Source organism: Furipterus horrens, unplaced genomic scaffold (assembly GCF_987537825.1).
Source record: "Furipterus horrens unplaced genomic scaffold, mFurHor1.1.pri manual_scaffold_5, whole genome shotgun sequence".
Taxonomy (NCBI): domain Eukaryota; kingdom Metazoa; phylum Chordata; class Mammalia; order Chiroptera; family Furipteridae; genus Furipterus; species Furipterus horrens.
In genome coordinates this window covers 116,500,033-116,524,346 of record NW_028327175.1, presented here as the reverse complement: position 1 = coordinate 116,524,346, position 24,314 = coordinate 116,500,033, and the positions used below count along the sequence as shown (strand labels likewise).

Below are 24,314 nucleotides of genomic sequence, written 5' to 3'. Positions count from 1 at the left end.
CAGAGGTATTTTGGGCTTTTTTTCCCTTAAGAACAATGGGCTTATTCTCACCCCTCCTTCTGTATTTTCTAACATCTACCTAACACAGAGAAAAATGGGGTGGCCCCAGCAAGACTCAAAATAGGGAAACACTGAAGTATATTCTTTTGTCCTGCTTTGCTTATCCTTCCCCCAAATTTTGAAAATAAACATTTTTTTTCACTTTGAAGTAGGATATGCATTCTTCTTTGCTCATATTTAAGTTCTCAGAAAGGCCAAGACCATGTTGCTCTACTTTTCACCATGGCTTAGCCAGATACTAATAGCTCATGTGCACAGGTCAAGGACCATGGACAATGTACCAACCTTCTGCCACTTTATATACATGGGTATTTCACAACAGCTAAAATATTTATGCCTTGTTTTAAATTGGTAAATTTTAATTTTGGTTCTACCGCCCTTTATACCCAGCCTTCTTTTCATCTGCAGTCAGGCCTCACGCAGTCCCTGCATTTTTCTTACAGCTATGATCTCCATTCTTGGTGACAGCGCAAACCTTTTCCAACCAAATCTATTCCTCCTTTCCCATTTCCTGCCCTTTATTCTGTCTCTGTATGTCTTACTACCCTGAAGCAGGCTTCAATATGAGTATAAAGTTTCTAATTGAGGAAACTACAACCAATGACCAGGGAGGTGGAGAGAGAAATGCCTTTCATCATAAATAGTAGAGCTTATAAACTATTAAAAACTCAGTAAGAGAGAAGAAACCAGAAAGTGGGTTGAATTGATGATAAAGTGAAAAATCCTACAAAATTAACCTAGATATTACACTTGCCATAAGATTGGATCTCACCCTGGCTGGTGTGACTCAGCAGATTGAGCACCTGCCTAAGAACCAGAGGGTTGCCAGTTCCACGTCAGGGCACATGCCTGGGTTACAGGCCAGTCCCCAGTAGGGGGTGCGTAAGAGGCAACCACACATTGATGTTTCTCTCCCTCTCTTCCTCCCTTCCCTTCTCTAAAAATGAGGGGAAAAAAAAGATTGGGGCACTTGGATTTAATATTACCAAATGGCTTGACCTATCCTTCCTTTTCTTTGTTCCCTTTTTGGTGGGGACTTCATTGCAGAGTAGTGATCTGCCTGAAGGTAGCAGTAGTATATAAGAGTAAATGCCTAAAGGTCAATTATTGCTTTAGAATAGATCCAGGCTGTTAAAATTCTAGATGTGCTCCCCAGAAGGGGGCGGGGGGAGAATTACTTCTCTGATGTGGCCCAGAAACAGTTCTCAGGCCAATAGGCATGTATTTTTTGTCCAGAACAAGGATACTCTAGTTTCCTGGCAGGAATTACGGATATTATAGCCTTTTCCCCTACAAAGCAAAATGGAAATCCACAGTGAGACAGGACTGTGAAGTTCCAGGCAGAAATAGAAAGTAGGTTCTACTTCCATAGGCTGATTTCTATTCCTGGCCATGGTTCTTGAGATCCAGTGGTCGAGAAGTTTACTACTAAGCTAGGGACTGGCTAGTAGAACTCTCCACAGCAGAAGGAAGCTCTAAGAAAAACATGCTGACCTAAGGAGAGTTGGCTGTGTCTGGTTTTCTACAAACTCAGAACATCTATTCCTTCTTCTGATGAATCACTTTAATGTGTATCCCAATGGTGGAGCTTTTCTCACTCTGAAGGCACTTGTATGGCTTTTCCCCAGTGTGGACTCGCTGGTGAGTGCTAAACTGGGAACTGTTGTTGAATCTCTTCCCACAGACAGTGCACTGATAAGGCTTCTTTCTCCCTAGTGAGGGTCCTCTGGTGGACAACAAGACTGGAGGTCTGGTTGAAGCTTTTCCCACATTCCCCACACTGGTATGGTCTCTCCCCTGTGTGAGTTCTCAGGTGGGCAGTGAGGTTGGAGCACCCCCTGAGTCCTTGTTCACATTTACTGCACTTGTGAGCCTTCTCTGCTGTGTGGATTCTCTGATGCCGAACAAGGTAAGAACCTCAGCTAAAGCTTTTCCCACATTCATGATATTTAGAAGCCTTTTCGAGTTCAGGGACTTGCTGGTAATAAGAGGAAGGAGAACTCTGAGAGCATTTTCTCCCACACAAAGAGATGTGTCCAGGGCTTCTCCTCAGTCAAAGTCTCTGGTGACTCATCCTCTCCTGGGATGGGGCTGTCTCCTCACTCTCCCCTGGACAATGTCTATGTTGCTTTCTTGATGCTGGCTCACCTTCCCAGCCTGCTTTCAGCTCAGAGTGCCAAAAAATTCTCTGCTAGACTTCCTCCGTGAAGCCATTTTCATTTCTACTTCTTCTGAACCATCCCATTTCAGGTTTCTTTTTGAACACCCTTCTTCATCTCAAAACCTGAAAGAATAAAATAACATTGGACTCTGGAGAAGGAAGGAAATGGGATGAGGAGAGTTACAGTTAAACTACCATAAAGAAGAAATACTTCCAGCCAAGATGGAGGCGTAGACAGACACACTGCATCTCCCTCCACAACTAAGAAGGAATACAACTACCTCAAAACTAGAAACAACCAGAAGTTCCAGAAAATCAAACTGCATGGAAGTCCAGCAAACAAAGATATAAAGAAGAAATACTCATCCAGACAGGTAGGAGGGGCGGAGCCAGGGTGTACAGGATGAGGTGTGGTGGCAGCAGGAGCAGTGGCAGTGGCAGGCCAGCAGAAAGCACAGTCACACGTTTTAAAGTCAGGAGGGACACCTGGGGAGGGATCCCAGCTCCTCACCAGACCTAGCAGCTCACAGTCCTAGCACTGGAGAAAATCAAGCCTCCTTGCTTCTGACTGTGCAGACCAGTGGGGGGTGGGGGGGGGAGAAACTGCCAGTCTCTCAGCAGAGTCCACTTGTTTAAAGGGCCCCCATGGTCCTAGAATGTCCGCAGACCCACCCACTCTGGGAATGACGGCCTGGGCAGCAGCTAGAGGGGCGCCAGTCTGGTGCGGAAGTGAGAGAGGTGCCTGGAAAAGGGGCAAGTGATGGGCAGGCAGTATTGTTCCCTCTCTGACCCCTTCCACACATACAGCGCCACAACGTGGTGAAACAGGTTGCCCTGTACTGACGAATCCCTAAGGCTCTGCCCCTTAAACGTAACAGGAGTGACAGCTCTACCTGGGGCGTGGAAGGAAACAAACACAGGTGCCTGTCAGAATGAGGAGACACAGAAGTATAGCCCAAAAGGGGGAATGGATCAAGGTTCCAGTGGGAGAACTAAGCAATGAGGAGATAGCCAATCTAACAGATGAGGAGATAGACAACCTAACAGATGCAGAATTCAAAACACTAGTGATAAAGATGCTCACAGGCTTGACAGATATGCTTGAGTATGGCAAACGCATAAGAGAAGAATTGAAGGCTATGCTAAGTGAAACTAAGGAAATCCACACAAAACCAATGGTGAAGGGAAGGAAACCAGCGTCAAATCAATGATTTGGAACATAAGGAAGAAAAAAACAGTCAACTGTGTAAAATGAGGAAGCAAGAATTGAAAAAAATGAGGAAAACTCCCCAAATTTTGTTAAGGAGATGGACATACAGGTCCAGGAAGCACGGAGGGTCCCAGGCAAGCTGGACCCAGAGGGGACCACACCAGGATGCATCATGATTGAGATGCCAAAGGTGAAAGATAAAGACAGAGCCCTGGGGGCAGCAAGAGAGAGGCAGAGAGTTGCCTACAGAGAAGTGCCTATAGGACTATCAGCTGATTTCTCAGAGGACACTTTGCAGGTAGGAAGGGACTGGCAAGCAGTATTCACAGTGATGAATGGCAACCTGTAACCAGGACTAGTCTATCCAGCAAGGCTATCATTTGGAATGGAAGGGAAGATGAAATGCTTCCCAGAGAAGGTAAAGCTAAAGGAGTTCATCATCACCAAGCCATTATTATATGAAATGTCAAAGGGACCTACTTAAGAAAAAGAAGATCAAAACTATGAGCACTAAAATGACAACAAACTCACAACTATCAACAACTGAAACTAAAAAATAAAAACAAAATCCAACTAAGCAAACCAGAATAGAAACAGAATCATAGGTATGGGGATCATTTGGAGGGTTATCAGCTGGGAAGGGGAGAGGGGGAGAAATTAGGAAATGGTGCAGGGACTAAGAAACATAATGGGTTGGTACAAAATAGACAGGGGGAAGTTAAGAATAATATAGGAAAGGGTGAAGCCAAAGAACTTATATGCACGACTCGTGGACATGAACTAAGGGGGGTGGGGTTGCTGGGAGGAAGGGGGGTACTGTGCAGAGGGGAGCAAAGGGGGAAAAAATAGAACTACTATAACAACATAATCAATAAAATATACTTTAAAAAAAAGAAAAAAAGCAAAACAAAAAAACGAAGAAATACCTAATTGGAATTCTTCATGTGCCTCAGTCTTCTGCTAATGAAAAGCCTAATTTTTGTTTTCAATTGTAGTACTTTTTAGCTCTAGACTTGTGGTCACTGGTAAATATACCATACACTTCCCTATTTTTCTCTTATTCTGTAACTTTTTGGATGTTCTGACACAATGACAAAACTGAAGCAAAGAATTAAGTTCTGTGTCAACTTTCAATCCATCTACAGGTGTACTCTCAATACTTGACTGGCTTAGCTTATGGGAGCTGAGTCATAAAAGGCCACCCCAAGTTTGAGCAGCTGAAACAAGAATAAAGCAAGTTCCTGAGTCTCTGGCAAGCGCGGACTTGGGTTATGAAAGGAAGGAAGTGGAGAAAGTCTGGGCTGGCCTAACTGGGCAATCTAAGGAAGCAAAAGAAGTGAAACTCCATGAGAAAAATGATATGGACTCTGAGAGAGACCAGCAAATGCAAAATCGGGGCTCTAAAATGCAAGGGAAATAATCCTTAAACTACATGAAAAGCGAAGTTCTCTGACCTGTATATGGTCATTCATCAAGAAGAAGATAAGGCCAGGAGCGGAAACAACCCTAAGTGTACTTTCCATCCTTTGACCATCAGAGCCAAAAGTCTTACAGGTCTGTTTGGAAACAGGACTGGAAGGTCAGCTTGCCTAACTTCCTGGCTGGGAACCCTGAAGTCCTTTTCATCCCTGGCTATACCATCCACAGTGGTACCTTCTCCAGCCTCTATGGACTCCCTGTTCTGCTGACTCAGCTCTCCAGATTCCATGTCACTTCCCTCTTGGCAAGAAACAGCATCCCTTGCCACAGGAGGTGCAGAGGAGCTTGAAAGGGCATCCATTCCCTCATGAAAGATACACAGCTTAGGCACACGACCTCTCCTCACTGCAGTTAACGTGGCTGTAGGCTTTTGAACTTGGTGTGACACTGCTCTAGGGTCCCCAGAAAACCCTGCTCCTGGATTTATTCCCTCACAGCCTGTAGATCTGAGTGTTCTGCTGATGGCTCTGGAGTTAGGAAACAGAATTACTGAGCATGGCCAGGAGTGTCTTGGTCTCATCACCTCAGTGCATACCTGCACCATGGGACAAAGAACACAGGGGTCAGATCAGAAAGGACTGGACACCTCAATGCAGGTTTTTAGCAGCCCAACATACAAGTTTTTCAAACTGTGTCACAACTGGCTACCATCACACAGTAGACAAACCATCCTCTCCAACAGAGAAGGATTGTAGTGTATTTACCAAATCTGCCCTTTTTATTTCTTTAATCATCCTGAATCCCACTCATTTTCCTTGAGGGCAGTGCTTTCGTGTCTCCAGACTGGTGGGACTCCTTGAGTGGGTGTGGCCACATAAGAGGACATAGTGAGCAAGCAAGTCTTGGAAGGAAGCAAAGATTCAGAGAAGAGCTGGTTATAGACTTCTGTCTACTCCCACCCACTTCTGTTGTCTGAGTACCATCTCTTCTACCCATCTCCATCTGTTATCTGTCATCCTTGTAGAAGCAAGAAACTACATCAGTTACTATCCCAAGGTTAGAATAAGCAGTTAATATCTGAAAAGAGCAGTTCAGGCTGGCTGGTGATACCAGATCCCTCCGCACACATGTCTGCACCCAGCTGAGTCCCAGCATCCCTCATAAGGGGTCCCCATCTCAGCTAGTTAGTGAGGGCTCATTTGGCTAGAGCTGGCCCAGCAAGCACATTCTGATTACATCTGGTGGTGGTGCTCTGAAGGGCACACAACCTCTATCATCACCCCTTCTAGTCCACTCTCCTCTGAGCCATCTTCATCTCATGCCTGAATTTTTCTTTAGCTGCATCTTTTTTTTTTAACTTATTTATTTTTCAATCACAGTTGACATTCATTATTATATTAGTTTCAGATATACAGCATAGTGGTTAAACATTTATGTAACTTATGAATTGATCCCCCAGTAAATATACTGCCCACCTGGTACCATACTAAATCATTATTACAATATTATTGACTATATTCCTTATGATGTACTTTACATCTCTGTTACTATTTTGTAATAGCCAATTTTGTACTTCTTTACCCCTTCATCTTTATTCACCTAGCCTCTCAAACCTCCTCCCACTTGGCAACCATCAGTATGTTCTCTGTATCTATGAGTTTGTTTGTTTGTTCATTTGTTGTTTAGCTTGCACATGTAAGTGAAATCATATGGTATTTGTCTTCTTTGTTTGACTTATTTCTCGTAGCATAATACCCTCTAGGTCCATCCATGATGTCAAAAATGGTAAGATTTCACCCTGGCTTATGTGGCTCAGTGAACTGAGAGCTGGCCTGTGAACCAAAAGATCACCTGTTCTATTTCCCATCAGGGCACATACCTGGGTTGCAGGCCAGGTCTCCAGTTGGGAGCACACGAGAGGCAACCACACACTGATGTTTCTCTCCCTCTCTCCCTCCCTTCCCCTCTATAAATAAATAAATAAATAAATAAATAAATAAATAACCAAATAACTAAATAAATCTTTTTAAAAAATAGTAAGATTTAATTCTTTTTTATGCCTGAGCAATATTTCATTGTATGTGCATTTTGGCAAAAGTAGTTTTACATGACACAAATAAATAATACAATAAATAATAATACAAGAATAAATTGTCTTGTGTACTTACAGCTGTAAACCTTCTTTTGCCCCACCCTCTATGGGTTGGATATTATTCCCTTATCAGATGTATTGTTGGTGAATATCTTCACCCAATCAATAGGTTGTCTTTTCGTTTTATTGGTTTCCTTTACTCTGCAAAAACTTTTTAGATTGATGTAGTGCCATTTGTTTATTTTTTTATTTGTTTCCCTCACCTGAGGAAACATATCCAAAAAAAAATATTAACAAAAGCAATGTCAGAAAGTTCACTCCTTATGTTTTCCTCTAGGCGTTTTATGGTTGGGGTTTTACATTTAAGTCTTTAATCCATTTTGAGTTTACTCGTGTGTATAGTGTAAGAAAGTGGTCTAGTTTCATTTTTTTGCATATATCCATCCAGTTCTTTCAACACCATTTATTGAAGAGACTGTTGTTATCCCATTGTATATTCTTGCCTCCTTTGTCATAAATTACTTGACCACATAGGCATGGGTTTATTTCTGGGCTCTTTATTCTGTTCCATTGATCTATGTCAGCTGTCACAATACAACCTAACAAACTTGTTTTGAACCAAGTTAAAGACAACTAAGCACTAGGAGAGCCATCTTTTGAAAAAAAACAAATGAACTTTTTGGCCAACCCAGTATTTTACGATTCTGATGCTTTGAAATGTCCAGAATAGACAAAGCCATCGAGAACAAGGAGCAGCTGTTTAATAGATACAGGATTTACTTTGGAGATATGACAATGTTTTGGAGCAATGTAATTGTACTTAAAGCCACTAAATTGTTTGCTTGAAAATGGCTAATTTTGCTATGTGAATTTCACCTAAATTAAGATAATTTTTAATTAAGATTTTTTTCCTAAAAAATTGAGACAAGTAAAAACAGTTTCATAGTAAAGGCAAAAATAATAGAAATGTATTCTGAAAGTGATTAAGCTGGATGGGGCGGGGGTTGATGTCTTAAATACAGTATTCCCTCACTTATCGCGGATATTATGCTATAGAACCCACCCCCCCACGATAGGTGAAAATCCACGAAGTAAGAAACCTACATTTACTTTAGTATTTATATATAAGGCTTTATAAACCCTTCCCACATACTTATAAACCATTCCCAGTCCCTTATTAACCTTTCCCACTCCCTTATTAACCTTTTCCACACTTTTATAAACACTAATGTTCTTAAACATATTCTACACTCTTAAACATACGTAATTAACAACATATGTATACAGTACCGCAAAACCCCACGATATAGCAAAAAATCCGTGATAAATAATTAAATATAATATTTATTTTAAATCCCGCAATACAGTGAGGTCGTGATAAGTGAACCATGATATAGAGAGGGACTACTGTACATGAAAAACTCCTACGCAGAATTGTCAGGGTAAACATGTTCATGTTAATACAACTGATTCTTAAGTAATCAAACACACAAAGGATCTCCGCCCTATTAATGTGCTATTAACTAATTTGAAATCTTGCCCCACCTGCTGGATCCTTTAATCCATTCTCTCTCTACATGTGTTAGAAGTAAAGCTCACAATGAAAAACACTAGGATACAGGACTTAAGCAGTAAACGAGGCATTTGTTTATTCACGAATTTGCAAGTGCGGGTGCAGCCTAACAAAGGGTGCGCACCAAGGCTTAAAGCCGGCCACTTTTTATCCTAACACAAGAAAAAAAGAAAAGAAACTCCCCCTTCTCTCCCCCTTCCCTTCCTCTCTCCATTTTTCTCTACTGGATGCTCCGGAGTTACAATCCAACGTGACTGACTAAATCAACTAAGGGTAGCAATTAGTTCATGAATAAGTTTCCTTAACTCACTGGCCATGCATAATTTCCAGGTGATAAGTATTCCATGATGGGTGCCCCTCACACTCTGGGTTATCTCTTACTGTTTATGTCTCCAGCCACAATTTCCCAGGTGATAAATATTCCTTAGCTCTGACAATCTGTGTCTCTAGCCCCTCCTGAAAGTTTTTTTAACCTGCTTACCACATTTCTCTTTTGCTGCTAATCATTTCTTATCGGTTTGAGTGTCACTTTTCTTTGTCCAGTAGATGTTTTAAAAATGTAAGATCATGTCTATTCCTGTTAACACTCTTCAGTGGTTTCCCACTGCACAGAGAATAAAATCCAAACTCCTCTTAACATCCTGAAAGGCACTGCATGAGGTGGCCCCCGCCTTCCTCTCTCACACCATTTTTCTCCTTGATTCCGAAGCTCTAGCTACAAACCCTCCCTTCTTTATCAAACATGCAAAGTCCTCCCCACCTGATGCTCCTGGAGTGTGCTGTGCCCTGGGGCTGCAGTGCTTTCCTCTCAGCTGTAGGTACAACCAGCTCCTCTCTTATGTCTCAGCACAAACGTCCCCTCAAAATGTCCTTCTTCCACCGTCTGGCTCCCCAGGTCAGTCTCTGTCAGATCCCAGCTCATTCCTTCAGAGCGCTCCACATAAACGACTGACGCTTTAGGCTCACCACGAGAGGGTGACATCCGTTGCCAAGCAGCCAGGAAGCCGCTCTAGGCACGGCTGGGAGACTCGGTGGCATTAACTCTTATGCCGCCAGGCTGAACTGGGGCTGGAGGAGGATTACCTCCGGCAAGTCCCTGAGTGTTGGCGCTTGCGGACTCAGAGCAGCTGCACCTGGCTTGGCCGGAAGTGCTCAACTTTCGCTTCCAGTAGCAGCGAGGGCCCCAGACGCTACGTCGTAACGGCCTCCTGCGACGAGACGGTTTTGTAGACCTGCGCCCCGACCCTTTGCTCATAAGCTTGCTCGGTGTTTTCGGATGGATGCCAGAGCATCAAGCTGTGGAGAGTAGCCGTTGAGGGTATGGCCTATTAGAAACCAAGGTGTCCGAGGTAAACTAGGATCGGTTCCCCTTCGGTTGTGGCTGCGGAGCCCCGGTGAGCTGCCCTACGTTGCTCGCGGCCGCGGCCAGGCCGTTGGAAGCGAGACTCCACACAGCCAGACTGGGGCGTGGCCGGCCCTCAGGCTCCGGAGGCCGGTCTTTCTGCCCTTTGAACTGATAGCACCTGGGCTCACGGTTGTTCTTCAGAAATGCCCATGTTCCCGCCTCTACTGGCGTGTGTTATTTTTTCTTTTTCTGGGCTGTTGTTAACCGCCAGAGAACCGCAGTTCAGCGTCAGATTCAAAAGGCCCCGGGCCTCCTGAGCCAGGGTGGGCAGCAGGAGCCGGCCACTTGTGAATACCGTGGCATCCTGGACAGAATCTCGGTGCCGGTTCTGCTGCATCACCTCAAGGAGAGTGAGGCTCAAAAGTCTAAAAAACCCTTGAAACGTAAAGTCAGCAGAAGGGTCACCTTAATCATCACCAACTGCCATTCTCCCCGTTTTATGATTTGATATTTGGACATTTTGTAGAGAAAGGTCGGCTGTAATTTTTCCTAGTTCAAGAAATCTCCTAGGTAGTTACCCTTATACGCCTTTCAAAGAAGTACCAAAGAAGAATGTTGAGCATCTAGTTACTTAATTGAAGGATTCCTTCTGAGAAGAAAAGGCTACTTCTTCCCTAATTACTTTCCTTCTACTATGTTCTCACCGTTTCAGTTCTCCAGCCAGTATTTTTACATGAAAAGGAGAGTCTCAGATGTTTCACAAAGTGAAGGCTTCCATCATCACAAGAGGATTAAGGGTCATAGAAGTTGTACCCTTACTAAAAGCAGAAGACTAGGGTGATAGTTAAAATGTAAGAAAAAGAATGTTCTGCTAATCTTCTTTTGAAATGGGGAAGTTGAGATAGGACATACATCAATGAACTCTGCATAATCCCCAAAATCTTTGGAGCCAGGGGGGTGCCAACTTCTTATCCACAAGGTGTTTTTTGTTTTTTAAGAGGAAGGGAGAGAGATTTAGAGAAACATTGATGTGTTGTTGTAGTCATTTATGTATTATCAGTTGACTCTTGTATGTGCCTTAACCAGGGATTGAACCTGCAACCTTGGTGTATTGGGAGGACACTAACTGAGCTACCTGGCCAGAGCTCACCCACTAACCTTTTGTGATTTTTTTTTTAAGCAGAGCTGTCATCACTTGGTATTTATCTTCAGTGAACAGTATGTAGTTAAATTGAATAAAAGGAGAGAAAGGGCCTGGCAGTTAGTTGACTGTTAAAGGGAAGGCAAGGCAGTATGTTTTTTCTTCATTTCCTCATAATAAGTAGCAAGTAGTAAAGTTCATGTGACTTTCTTATTGACCTGCATTCTTTTTCTGCCCTCAGAGACTTAGGAAGAAGACGATTTTTGTTCCAGACCAGACTGGGCCTCAGTTCTCAAAGTTAGTACTGGTGGTATGTCCCACAGAGAAGCAGACTGTTCCAGAGCAGTATGATGACGGTAGGTCTGAAAGTGGCTGAGTATTAGGGCCCTTAGGTTAGGGCTCTATGGAAGACTAAGGGACCTGTGACAGAGAGCTCCACTCAGAGTAAGAAGTATAGTGCACAAATGGTCAGTCTCAACTGGAGAGCTTTTGTCAGCACTTCCAGAGCTTGCACTATCATGAAGCAGGTGGGCCCCATGAGGCTGCTGCCCAACTTCAAGAATTATACTGAGGCCAGAGTTCTCAAAAGAGCAGATCTTGGAACTGCTAGTACTAGAGCAATTCCTGATCATTATGCCCAGGGTTGATGAATCCTGGATAAAGAAGCACAACAGCTGCAGAGCACTGAGGAGGCTGCAGCCTTGGTAGACCACTTGCAGAGTAAATCTGCTCAAATGAGAAATGGGGTGAGAAGAAAATTTCCTGATACATAACAATGAAATAGGATGAAGGTGGATGTATAGGGTGTGGGGGAATTTAATTGAGAAATAAGATGATGTAGGTCAATAATCTGTTGTTTCTTTAGGTCTCTTAAGGCAGAATAAGAAACCACAGGCACACAGCAATAATTGTTCCTCAGATTCCAGAGACCCTGGTAGAGACTTATGTGGCCTTAGAGTAAGAGTTGTTTTTTCCCCTCTTTAGAGCAGTGTGTATTGAGGGTAATAAGCCTAGTCTGGCTTGACCTGTGAGATGGGTCTTAAATTCTTAGAAACAAATAAAGGGCAACAAGGAGTTGGAGAGCCCTGACTGGTGTGGCCCAGTAGATTGAGTGCTGGCCTGGGAACTGAAAGGTCACAGGTTCAATTCCCAGTCAGGGCACATGCCTGGGTTGCAGGCCAGTTCCCCAGTTGGGGAGGTGCAAGACGCGACCAATTGATGTATCTCTTGCACATCGTTGTTTCTCTCCTCTTTTTTTCCCTCCCTTCCCCTCTCTCTAAAAATAAATAAATAAAATCTTTAAAAATTTTATTTAAAAAAAAGAAGTTGGAGAGTGAGCAGGAGATCAAAAAATGGAGTACACTTAGAAACAAAGGAAAGAGAAGAGAACGAGGAGAAAGAAAAGAGAAAGATTTGGAATTTCCAGCAGAGTGGCTGAGAGAAGAAGGATGCTGAGGGATAGTGTCCTCCACACCATAGTCAAGAACCTCCACTGCCCTCCCATAGTGGTTGGTCTTTGGCTCTGCTAGTGAGTGGGAATCCATGGGATGCCCTTGGGCAGGTGGCAGCATATCAACTGGCTTTAGGCATACTCTGTAGAATACAGGGCAGGACATATGTTAAAGAGTCAAAGTCATCTGGAGGGAGGTTGGCACCAGAATATTTTCTCCCCCTTTCTTTTCCATTTTATCCACATTCTCTGTAAAAGCCTTCCCTGACCATGAAGAGGATCTGGTTGATAGGAGAATTAAGTTTTTTAATCTTTTGAGATAAGTATAAGACAAGAAATCACTGCAGCAGGGGTCTAAGTGAAGAGAGAAAGACCGTCAAGACAGCAAGACTAGGAGGCCTGCACAACCCTCATAGTAGTCTAAGCTGGGCTCTCTTCAGAGGGGTGGGGGCTGCTGTGTTGAAGGGTTGACAGTAGCAACATCTTTTTTCTTTTTATCCGAAATTTTGTGGATAGTTCTTTGTGGAGAATTGGTGGCCTATTATCTCAAGTCTTTTTGTCATTTCCTTTAGTGTCTCACACTTCCCACCGTCTGGATCTTATGCTTTTTCCTCCTATTACCACAAGCCTCCAAGCCTAAAGTTCTGGTAACAAGGATGGGAATTATTTCTAGGTTGCAGTCCATGTGCTGGGAAAGGAGGCAGTGCTCTTGGGAGAAACAGCAGAGACCCTGGGCTTCAAACTGAAACCAGCAGAGGCCCAGCCAGTGGGCAGGTCCCAGGATGAAGAATTTTGGAATGCATATCAGGATCTACAACTGAGCAGGAATACTCATAAAGAAACTGAGCCTGTGTGTGAGAGGGGTAAGGAGCTTCATGATAATTTCTTTCTGCTGGGAAGTATGATAGTAATTTGTTCAGCCAGAACATTGTGAGCATTTTCTGGATGCCTGGCCCTGTGGATATGCAAATGCAGCCCTCTCCCGCTACAGAGATGGCCTTAGAATAGGCCAGCTGTGGGTGAAGGTGAGAGTTGGCCTAAGCTACAGAAATATCCAAATCAGGGAGCTCTGGAAATAACACCATGAACATTGTTCCTCAGAAAAGTGGAAAGGACTCCTGGCTGGGTAGCTCAGTTGGTTAGAGCATCGTCCTGTTCTGCCAAAATTGTGGGTTTGATCCCCGGTCAGGGCACATACAGAAGCAACCAATGAATAGATAAATAAGTGGAACAACAAATCAGTGTTTCTTTCTCTCTCTCTCTCTCTCCTGTCTCCCTTCCTCTCTCTAAAATCATGTATCGGGAAAGAATAATAAATGATAAACAATACATCTACTCTACACTGGAGTCCATATTTCATTTTCAAATCTGTTAAATTTTTCTTAACTCAGAACTATTTATGTCATGAAAGGAAAATGAGAAAGGTTTTTGTTTTGTTAATTTTTTCTCATGAAAACTGGGGAACCTGTTTTGGGGGTTGATAGATACTCAATTCTTAATAACAATGATAAGGCCACTTACGGGCACCACACACACTTATAAAGGTCACCCATCTACTAAAAGAATCAAGATCTACATTTTAGAAGTGAGCTCAGGATGTGCATACAAGTGAAATAAATTTTTTTTCTTTTAAATTTTATGTATTGATTTTTAGAGAGAGAGAGACATTGAGTTGTTTTTCCACTTATTTATGCATTCATTGGCTGATTCTTGTATGTGCCCTGACCAGAAACAAAACCCACAACCTTAGCGTATCAGATGATACTGTTAACAACTGAACTACCTGGCCAGGGCAAAAGTGAGAGAAATTTCTTTTGGCTCTTTTCTATCCATAGCTGTGCCTGCTCACCAGATCCTAGACTTTCCTGAGCAGACAAACACCAAAGATTGGACAGTGGCGCCTGAGCTCATCTTGCCTGAGTCCCAGGTGAGCTGTGCTTTCAAGCTGCTTAGGGCTGCCTTTCCCTGTTGCCCGTGACTCACACTACCCAGCAGGTGCTCAGAGGCATGTTAGCCCAGATGTTCTCCCTGGGGAACTGGACACCTCCCAGGCTGTTTGCTGATTCCTTGCCACTTTCCTTTCTGCCTTCTCAATTAAAACAAAACAAAAACAAAACAAAACAAACATGTTCTGGGCTTTGGCCAAGTAATTCAGTTGGTTAGACCATCATTCCAGTACACCAAGGTTACGGGTTTGGTCCCAGTCAGGGCACATACAAGAGGCAGCCGTGAATGCATAACTAAGTAAAACAACAAATCAATGTTTCTCTCATTCTCTTTCTCCTCTCTCTCTTTCTAAAATCAATCAATCAATAAAATATATTTTTAAATGTGCTGTTAATCCTTTGGCCTGCCGTGCAGTTCATGAGCCAGATGTTAGGGCTGCTTCTGGAGTGACCAGTACTTAACTGAATGAAGCCCATTCTCTTCCTTAGAGCTTGTTGACATTTGAAGAAGTGGCCGTGTATTTTTCCCAGGAAGAATGGGAATTACTGGATTCCACTCAGAAGGCCCTCTACAGTGATGTAATGCAGGAAAACTATGAGACTGTCATCTCTTTAGGTAAATGTTCTCCGCTTCTCTTTGTGTAGAATTGACTAATCTGTCATGTTTTTTACTTACTGGGAATGCACCCCGGTGAGAGACTTTGTTCTAGCAGCTCTTTGGTTTTCAACTCGATGGTATGGGTAGGGGAAAGGTGAATACATATCACTTGGGAGCTTTTTGCAAGTACACATTCCTTAGACTGCATACAATTCTTAATCTCTTTTCCCTCTTCCCCCACAAACTTACTGCTCTCATATCTTTCTCAGTAAAAGTCACCTTTATTCACCCAGTTGCTCAGCAAGAAAAATACAGTCATCGTTTACTCTGTTCGTGCCATCATATCCCACTACTAATGCATCACTAGTCCTTTGGATTCTATATTCACAGGATAGTCTGAGTCCAAGCATGTCTCATCCTCTTGCACTGTTAATATCTGGGTCTAAGCCATTTCTAACCAGGTCTACTTCAGTAGCTTTCTAACTGGCCCTTCCTGCCATCAGTCTTGCACTCCCATAGTTTGTTTTCATGCAGCAGCCAGTCTTTTAAAACCTGACCAGATCATGAGATTTCCATATTTCAAAACCTTGTGATGACTTCTCCATTCAGAATAAAATCAAACCTCTTTACCAAGCCTCCTAGAACCCTCTAGATCTGGTCTCTATTACCTCTTTGCCCTCAAATTCTGATGCTAGGGCCTCAGTTCTCTTTAGCCACAGCAGTCTTACTGCTGGTTTTTGAACTTGCCATGCTCATTTCTATTTTCTGCATCCCTCTACCTGGCATACTTTTCTGCCACATGGCAAAACTCACTTGAAAGTCTGCTCAAATAGCACTTTCTCAAGGAGGCCTTCCACACAGCTTATCTCAAATAGCTTCACGGAAGCAGAAGCTTTTTTTTTTCACTATTTTTAAAAATATGCTGTATTGATTTTGCTGTTACAGTTGTTCCAATTTCTTTTCCCTTTGCTCCCCTCCATCCAGTGACGCCCCTCCCTCCAGTTGTCCCCGCACCCACTTAGTCCATGCCCATTGGTTGTACACATAGTTCTTCTCAACATCTTCCTGTCTAGTCCACTCCCTCCTACTATGCTTCTTAATTCCTGTACCATCTCCCTCCCTTTTCCCCCTTCCCCCTCCCCTCTGACCTGGTCAAAATGTTCCCCATACCTATAATTCTTTTCCCATTCTTGTTGCCTACTTAGTTTGCCTTTGTTTCAGCTCCCTAGCTTCTGTTGTTGGTTGTTGTGATACAGTTTTCATTTTAATGTTCACAGTTTTGATCCTCTTTCTCCTAAACAAGTCCCTTTAACATTTCATATAACAATGGTTTGGATCTGAAGAACTCCTTCAGTTTTACTTTTTCCTGGAAGCACTTTCTCTGCCCTTCTATTCTGAATGACAGCTTCGCTGGATAAAGTAATCGTGGTTGTAGGTTTTTACTTTTCATTCCTTTGAATATTTCTTGCCAGTCCCTTCTTGCCTGCAGAGTTTCTTTTGAGAAATCAGCTGACAGTCTTATTGGGACCCCTTTGTACATAATTCTCTTCTCTCTTGCTGCTTTTAAGATTCTCTCTTTATCCTTAATTTTTGACATTTTGATTATAATGTGTCTTGGTGTGGTTCTCCCTGAGTCCAGTTTTTTTGGAATTCTCTGTGATTCCTCGACCTGTAAGTCTATTTTCTTCCCCAAGTTAGGGAAGTTCTGCTTCATTATTTTTTCACATAATTTTTCAGTATCTAGTTCTTCTTCTTCACCTTCGGGCAACCTTATAATTCGGATGTTGGCCCGCTTATAGCTGTCCCATAGGTTTCTGAGCCTCTCTTCATTTTCCTCACTTTTCATTTCCTCTTTATGCACTGGTTGACTGTTTATGCCTCCCTATGTTCCGATTTGTTGATTTGATCCCTGGTTTTCTTTCCCTCATCATTAGTTTCGTATGTGTTTTTGTTTATTTCAGCAGGACTAGCCTTCATTCCTTCCCCATCTTGTTTAAAATCTGCTGTTAGGTCTGTAAGCATTTTTATAACCAAAGCTCTGAACTGTGCCTCAGAAAAATTTCCTATCTGCTGCTTCATTAGATTAGATATTTGCTGTCTGGTCAGCTGTGTGATTGGGATCTCTAACGTGATCTGTGCCATCCTGACAGTTTTGTGTTTACCTTTGCTGCCTGGGCAGGGCTGTCACTCCTCCTACGCTATAGGGGATGGAGCCCCTTGCACTCGTCACAACTGTGCAACCCTTCTCACCATGCCATGGCGTTTTCTGTGGGGGCGGGGTCCATGATGGATTCCTGCCATTCACTCTCTGCTGAGAAACTAGGAGCCTCATCTTCCGTCCCCACCCCCTCTGGGCCTCAGAGTCCAAGGCAATGGGGTCTGCCCTCCCCAGCGTTTGAATCACAAGCTAACTGGTCTGGTCTGCAGCCAGGGGTGCTCCCCAGGTGCTTCTCACCTCCCCTTAAATGCGGGTGTCTATGCTTACCGCCGTCCCACTGCTGTCGCCACTGCTGCTGCTGCCACCATTACAGCTTGACCTCTCTGCCCCAGCTTCGCCCCTCCTACCCATCTGGATGAGCACCACCTGTTTATAACTTCATATGTTGGACTTCCATTTATTTTCTGGAACTTCTGGTTATTCCTGGTTTTGTGGTAGTTGTATTCCTTCTCAGTTGTGGAGGGAGATGGAGTGTGTCAGTCTAGGCCTCCATCTTAGCCAGAAGTCCAGAAGCAGAATCTTAAATGCTCTCTTACCCTCCTTTAGTTTCTCTTAAAACATTTATCACTTCTTGACATTTTTTTTTTTGATTATTGATGTTTGATTGTCTCACTGTTCTACTAGAAGATAAGTTCTCTGAGATCAGGGAACTTTGGCTTATACATCACTATATCCCTAGTTCATAGAGTGTCTGGCACACCATAGACACTCAGTACACATGTTGAAAGACTGAATGATGAATACTTCCCATATTTGATAATTTTTAGTAACAAAAAGTCCACTAACTGATTCTGGTCTGTTTCATCCAATGGAATGTGAAGCAGTGAGCTGTAAGAGTGGTACAAATACTTACTAGTCTAGTGTCTGGTGTGCTCAGCTGCTACATAAAAAGTTAGCATAATTATGACAGGAATCACTTATGCATATGATTCCCAACCTATTGACCCTTCACATTGGCTCTCCTCATGAGGTCTTATTCAGGGTGAGTCCTAAAGAGTTAATAGGAACAGCTTGTATTCCCTATAGCTTCTGGAATTTTGGTCAAGTGTGGGGTTATTGGTGGCAGAAGATGGGGAATATGCACAAGATTCTCATGCCCTATGTCCTTTTCATCAATCAAGCTTTTCCTGTCACCTGAGGATATGTTTATTGATTTTTAGAGAGAGAGGAAGGGAGAGAGAGAGAGAGAAACATCAATTGGTCATTTCTCACATTCACCCCGACCAGGGATTGAACCCACAATCCAGGCATATGGTCTGACTGGGGATCAAACTCACAACCCCCTGGTGCATGGGACAATGCTCAACCAACTGACCGCCCCCTGGCCAGTGCAAGCTAGGTTTATTTCTGAGTCTCCACTTTGATATCCACTTACAAATGCAATATAGTGTAAACCTACCCAGTTAACCGTTTGCAGTAACAAACTATAAAAGTGTTTCTTGCTATTCCTGAAGTAGTCTATAATTAGTGGACATTGTTAAGTTAGCAGTCCTTCACCTCAGTTTTTTCATTTCACAGCCATTTTTTGCACCCCAAAGCTAAATTGGTCTTTCTAGAGAGCCATGGGCTCAAGGATCCACAGACTTCAAGGACAGTCCTGAAGTGCTGCCCACAGGTATATACACCTGTGCCTTAATAGGAAGAGGAGAAATGTGCCTTAATAGCAACCTTTGCAAGGACTTAACATTTTAAGATTCTGTGTATATTTTAAAGTCGAGTTGTCATTGAATTTTTGTCTCTATTCCTGAGGTTTTCTTGCTCTAGTTGATTTTTATGATTATTTCAACAGGATTAAAGGTCAAAAATGACATTGAAAATCAATCTATATGCCTTCCTGACTTAAAAATGCAAACATCAGGAGACATAGTTTCAAAAATGGACAGAGTGAAAGTTCCTCAGAAAACAACAATCAAAGAAAGTCATGGTGATATGCACAGGATGGGTAAATGGCACCAAGATTTTTCAGTGAAGGAAAGAGAGAAACTTTTAACCTGGAGACAAGAGCTGCTGAAACTTATGGACCGTCACAAGAAAGAACGTGGAGGAGATAAGTCTTTTAAATGCCAAGAATGCGGGAAAAGCTTCAGAGTTAGCTCTGACCTTATTAAGCACCAAAGAATTCACACTGAAGAGAAACCATATAAATGCCCACAGTGTGATAAGAGGTTTAGATGGAGTTCAGATCTTAATAAGCACTTCACATCACACCAAGGATTAAAACCATATAATTGTTCATGGTGTGGGAAGAGCTTCGGTCAAACTTCAAATCTCCACACACACCAAAGAACTCACACTGGAGAGAAGCCCTTTACGTGTCATGAATGTGGAAAAAAATTTAGTCAGAACTCCCACCTTATTAAACACCGGAGAACACACCTGTAGCCTATGCATGAGAATTTTTCAGCAAGCAGTCAAACCTTAGACACCAGAAACTTCATTGGTGAAGGGAAGCTTGTCCAGTGTCATCAGTCTGAAGAATTTTACCAAGTGGAGTTTGACCCTAAAGTTTATGAAAAAATGAAAATTTATGAAGTATGAAAAATTTTTCATCAGAAAATTTGGGGATATAAACATTTCCCCAAACATTTCTAGTTGGACTCTGCAGAGGATGCATTAGTAGTTGTGTTATTTACTGTTTTTACTTATACCTTCAGGGAGTTCCTTAGCTTTAAAAGGTGTTCAAAGAACATTGTGAATAAGGGAAAAATTTTGGGGGGGGCGGAGATTGTACCTGGCAATGTAGCAAATTCAGCTTCATAAAGCATATGAAGGTATGAATCAATCAGTCTTCTGTGGTCACTGAGGTAAATATTGTTGATTTTGCATTGATCTTCTCAGCCACTCTTAAACACATATGATAGAAACATTTGTAACATGACATTTCAAAACAAAAGCAATAACATCCTTGTTTTATTGCATACCATTACTTCAGGGTAGTAGGATTATCGATTTCAATAGTCTCACAAGATAGAAATGAAGTCTAATGTAAAGTTTTCCAAGAACCAATTTGGATCTTCTTCCTCTCTCCTGCCATTGGATATCATGTGAGTTCCTTCTTAAACTTTCTAGCTATTATACTTTAGCTCTTGAATCCTATTAGCACAATTTTTCTGTAATGAAATAATATTTACTTCAGTAGGGAATCTACCAGATAACTAATTATATCTCATACCTCTCATTGGTGGTGTCTGAAAAAGGAAAACATTTCTAATGAGATCATATGGAAACAGGATGGAATTTTTAGCTATGGAATATGTATTAAATGGAAAGCAGAATTTTTTTGCAATAACAAAATAAACTGTTTCCTCCCCTCACAAAACCAATAGGATAAAACAGTCATAAAAGTTAGCACTTTCCTGAGGCCCAAAAGAAAATTAGAATTTAAGATCAGCTTCTCAGGGTTTTGTTTGTTTCCTTATTAATTTGGCTCTAAAAAACAAGTCCTCATTCAAGGATATGTTTATTGATTTTAAAAGGAAAGGGGACAAGGAGAGAGAGAAACATCGATGGATTCTTTTCTGTAGATGCCCCAACTGGGGATTGAACCTGCAACCTAAGTATGTGTCCTGACTGGGAATTAAACCTGTGACCTTTTGGTGTACCAGACCACTCTCCAACCAACTGAGCCACCCAGCCAGGGCTGGCTTTTGTTTGTTTTTAAGAATAAGGAAAGAGTTATGTTTGGGAATTGGACTGCGCTGCAGGCAGGATTCTGTGATTCACAGGGCATAGTGACTGAAGAATTCAGTCAGCCTAAGACCAGGTTTCCAAAAAGAAATGTTTGGAGACTGATGCTGAATGTTGAGTAAGAGTGGGCAAATCCACATCCATGTCGGTTGTCCTACATAATAAACTATTAAGCAGGCCTAGTTGACCAGTGTCTGTTTTCTCCAGCCAGTATTTAGCAGGAGCTTTGGGAGATGAGTTTGATAGACTGCTGATCATCTCCAGGCTGTGGGTTTTCTAATAATTCACCTTTTATGTACCTTTCCTTTGACTCAGATTTGTTCCTATTAGAGCTTTTAGGTAGTATCAGGAAAACGGTTAAATTATCTCTTCCAAATCTATTATTTCATAAATGAAGAAGTTAAGGCTCAAATATTCAGAGACTTGTTCAAGGCCCCAAAGCTAGTGAATCTGTTTGCTGTTACTTAGCTTCTTCAGTCAGTCCTGAAGGCAGGATTACCAGGATTTTGTGTTATCTCTGCAGAGCCAACATAGGTGACATTGTATTCTATCTATTTCTAGCTTATGAAACATTCCTGTTTCTTGACTGGTTACTGAAACACTCTTTAAGTCTCCATTTTTCCTATGAAATAAAGAAAAGTACTACCAGCCTTGCCACTCAATCAGTGTGCATTTCTTTTCCTTTCCCCTGCTTCCCAAATATGTTGGGCAGACTGAGTACATTTAAGGAGCAGCTGTATTTGTGGCTCTTGCAGCTCCTGATAGGAGCTGAGCCCTGATGGTGAGGCTTATGTTGATTTGATAAAGGCCAGCTGTGAATCTCTAGTATCTCTTGTCTGCATAGCTCTTGCGCAACAGCCTCAGCCTTAGACTCCTGGGACTCTGTCTCTTCTCCCAAGATGCATGTGGATTTTTCCTGGCAGTATTCATTCATTTAATTTGATGAAGGCCTAATACATGCCCAGGCATTCCTGTTCTCAATGAAGGATACAGTAAGAGTAAACAAAAGAGAAAAAAAATGCATACCCTTATGCAGCTTGTATTCTGGCAAACGGTTAAAAGGAGAATAGTTGTGTTCTGCTCCTTGCAGTTAGACAGGGTCATCAGGTCGTTTTGGTCAACGGGTTGTGAGGAGAATTCTCACTTCTGGTCTGAAGTAATTGTTCATGCAAGACTCTGTCATGCTCTCTCCCAGCCTCAACCATGGAAGCACATACAGAGAGAGGAGCCATGAAATCCAACCAGTCTGGAATGCTGTGTCCCCCATTTGGCAGAACAGTTGTTCTGAAGTGTCCCAAGACCCATAATGGGCTTTGTAGGAATGAGTAAACTTTGTGTTTAAACACAGAGATGTTGGTGCTGTGTGTTTCTGCAGCATAACCTGGTCTGTTTCAAAAAATTCAAGGTCTTACTGACCACAGTCATCTTCCTGGTCTGTGGGCTTGACCTTAGTCACCTGTGCCTACATGGTCAAAGCTAGACAAGGAACTGTACGGCTAAGGGCAGAGAGAAGCAAAGGATCTGGAACCTGAAATCTCCAGGTGGTGGTGGACTACTTAGCACAGTCACCTCTCTCTAAATGTAGCCTAAGAACAGCTACTGTCTTAATCAGACCAACTTCCTTAGACTTATCCTGTTCTTATAGTCAAATCCATGCTGCACTCCCACCTACAGCCTGAGGAACAAAGAACTTAAGGGTACACTGAAGAAGTTTCTAGGTGGCTGAGGAGACACATGACTAGGGCTACTGAGAAGCCCTTGCTTTTCACAATCAGACTTAGCTAACTCTCTCTCCTGTCAATATAGCCATCTAGTTGCCTTGCCCTTTGAATAGGGAGGCAGCAAGATAACCTAGAAAGTTTGTGACATTAGGATCAAGACACATGAGCATTTTGTTGTACCCTGCATCTATGGTAGTCAGTGAGTCTCTCTAATACTGTTTAACCATCTGTAAAATTAATATAATAGCCGCCAGGTGAGTTGTAAGGATCAAAGTAGATAATCTATATGGGTATGCTTAGATTAAATTGCTCAGTGTTATACTTAATCAAAAATGGAATATATAATCTACAGAGGTGTATCAGTCTATTTCACATTTCACCTCCCTCTGTATATCCTGATGGACTAATTTGCCTTCATTGTGCAACAAAGAGTGTTCAGAAATTATTGAGGACATAGACAACAGGGTAGGGATTGACTGTGGGAGAGGGGAGGGGGTGGGCAGGGCAGGGGAGAGCAATAGGGGAAAATGGGACAACTATAATAGAACAACAATTAAAAACTACATTAAAAAATTATTGAGGGGTGAAAGGGGGCAAAATAAAGGCAGAGAGACCATATAGAAAATTCCACTGTTCTTTTCCTCATACTGCACACCCTAATCCATTAGCTGCCCCTTGAATATATATCCAGAATATTGCAATCTAGAGTAACACACATGAAAATTAAGGAAAGTGCTTGTCATATAAAAAGGGAAATGATGCCCTGGCCGGTATAACTTGGTTGGAGCATTGTCCTGTTGCCAAAAGGTTGCTGGTTCAAACCCTGGTCCAGGAGTGTACAGAAGGTAACTAATGTTTCTCTGTCATCACATCAATGTTCCTTTTGCTCCTTTCTTCTCTGAAAGCAATGAAAAAATGTTCTCAGGTGAGAATGGAAAAAATTAAAAGGAAATGATTGAATATGTTATAATAAATGCCCTAATACAGCATTAAATAAATACATTTTTAAAAATCCTCACCTGAGAATATGAGGTCTGTCCGGAAAAAGTCCACCCATTGTTATCTTTATGAGTGCAATTTGCATGCATTGGTGTAACCTGGCAGCCAAGGAGAGTGGACTGGAATGCGCATGTGTGAACAATGATAGCTTCACTGTACTAGTCAGTGGGGGCAGTAGACGCTGTTGAGTGAGCATGTGTACGGTGTTGCCATCACATCAAAATGACTGAGTACAAAAATGAATATTCATCAAATTTTTTATTAAGCTTGAACATTGCTCCACAGAAACCATCCAGATGATTCAGAAGGCTTTCAGGGATGATGCAATGAGTGCAGCGCAAATAAAAGTGTGGCACAAATGCTTCAAAGATGGCCGAGAATCTGTTGAAAGTGATCCACATTCTGGAAGACCTGCAATAAGCAGAACATCTAAGAATGTTGAACATGTATGGGCTGCAGTCAACAAAGATTGCCAACTGACAGTGTGAGAACTATGAGTAGAAGCTGATCTGGGGATTCCAAATACTACTGTGTCTGAGAATGTGATGCAGGATCTTGGCATGAAACGTGTCGTGGCAAAATTTATTCTGTGGCTTCTGCTACCAGAGCAGAAGCAACACCGTGCTGCAGTTGCTAATGACTTGATTCAAACTGCTACCAATGAATTAGGTTTCCTCAAGAAGGTCATAACCAG

At 42.4% G+C, this 24,314-nt stretch overlaps 2 pseudogenes across 1 annotated transcript; one reads left to right on the top strand and one right to left on the bottom strand.

Annotated features, from left to right (window-relative positions):
* Nucleotides 1-994: 994 nt before the first annotated feature.
* On the bottom strand, nt 995-8,832 carry LOC150009370 (zinc finger and SCAN domain-containing protein 32-like; annotated as a pseudogene).
* Nucleotides 8,833-11,348: 2,516 nt separating this feature from the next.
* LOC150009369 (zinc finger protein 75D-like) lies at nt 11,349-19,995 on the top strand (annotated as a pseudogene). The gene is made up of 5 exons (XR_016511160.1): nt 11,349-11,747; nt 13,125-13,314; nt 14,287-14,378; nt 14,887-15,013; nt 19,003-19,995. The product of XR_016511160.1 is annotated as a zinc finger protein 75D-like (transcript).
* Nucleotides 19,996-24,314: the final 4,319 nt, after the last annotated feature.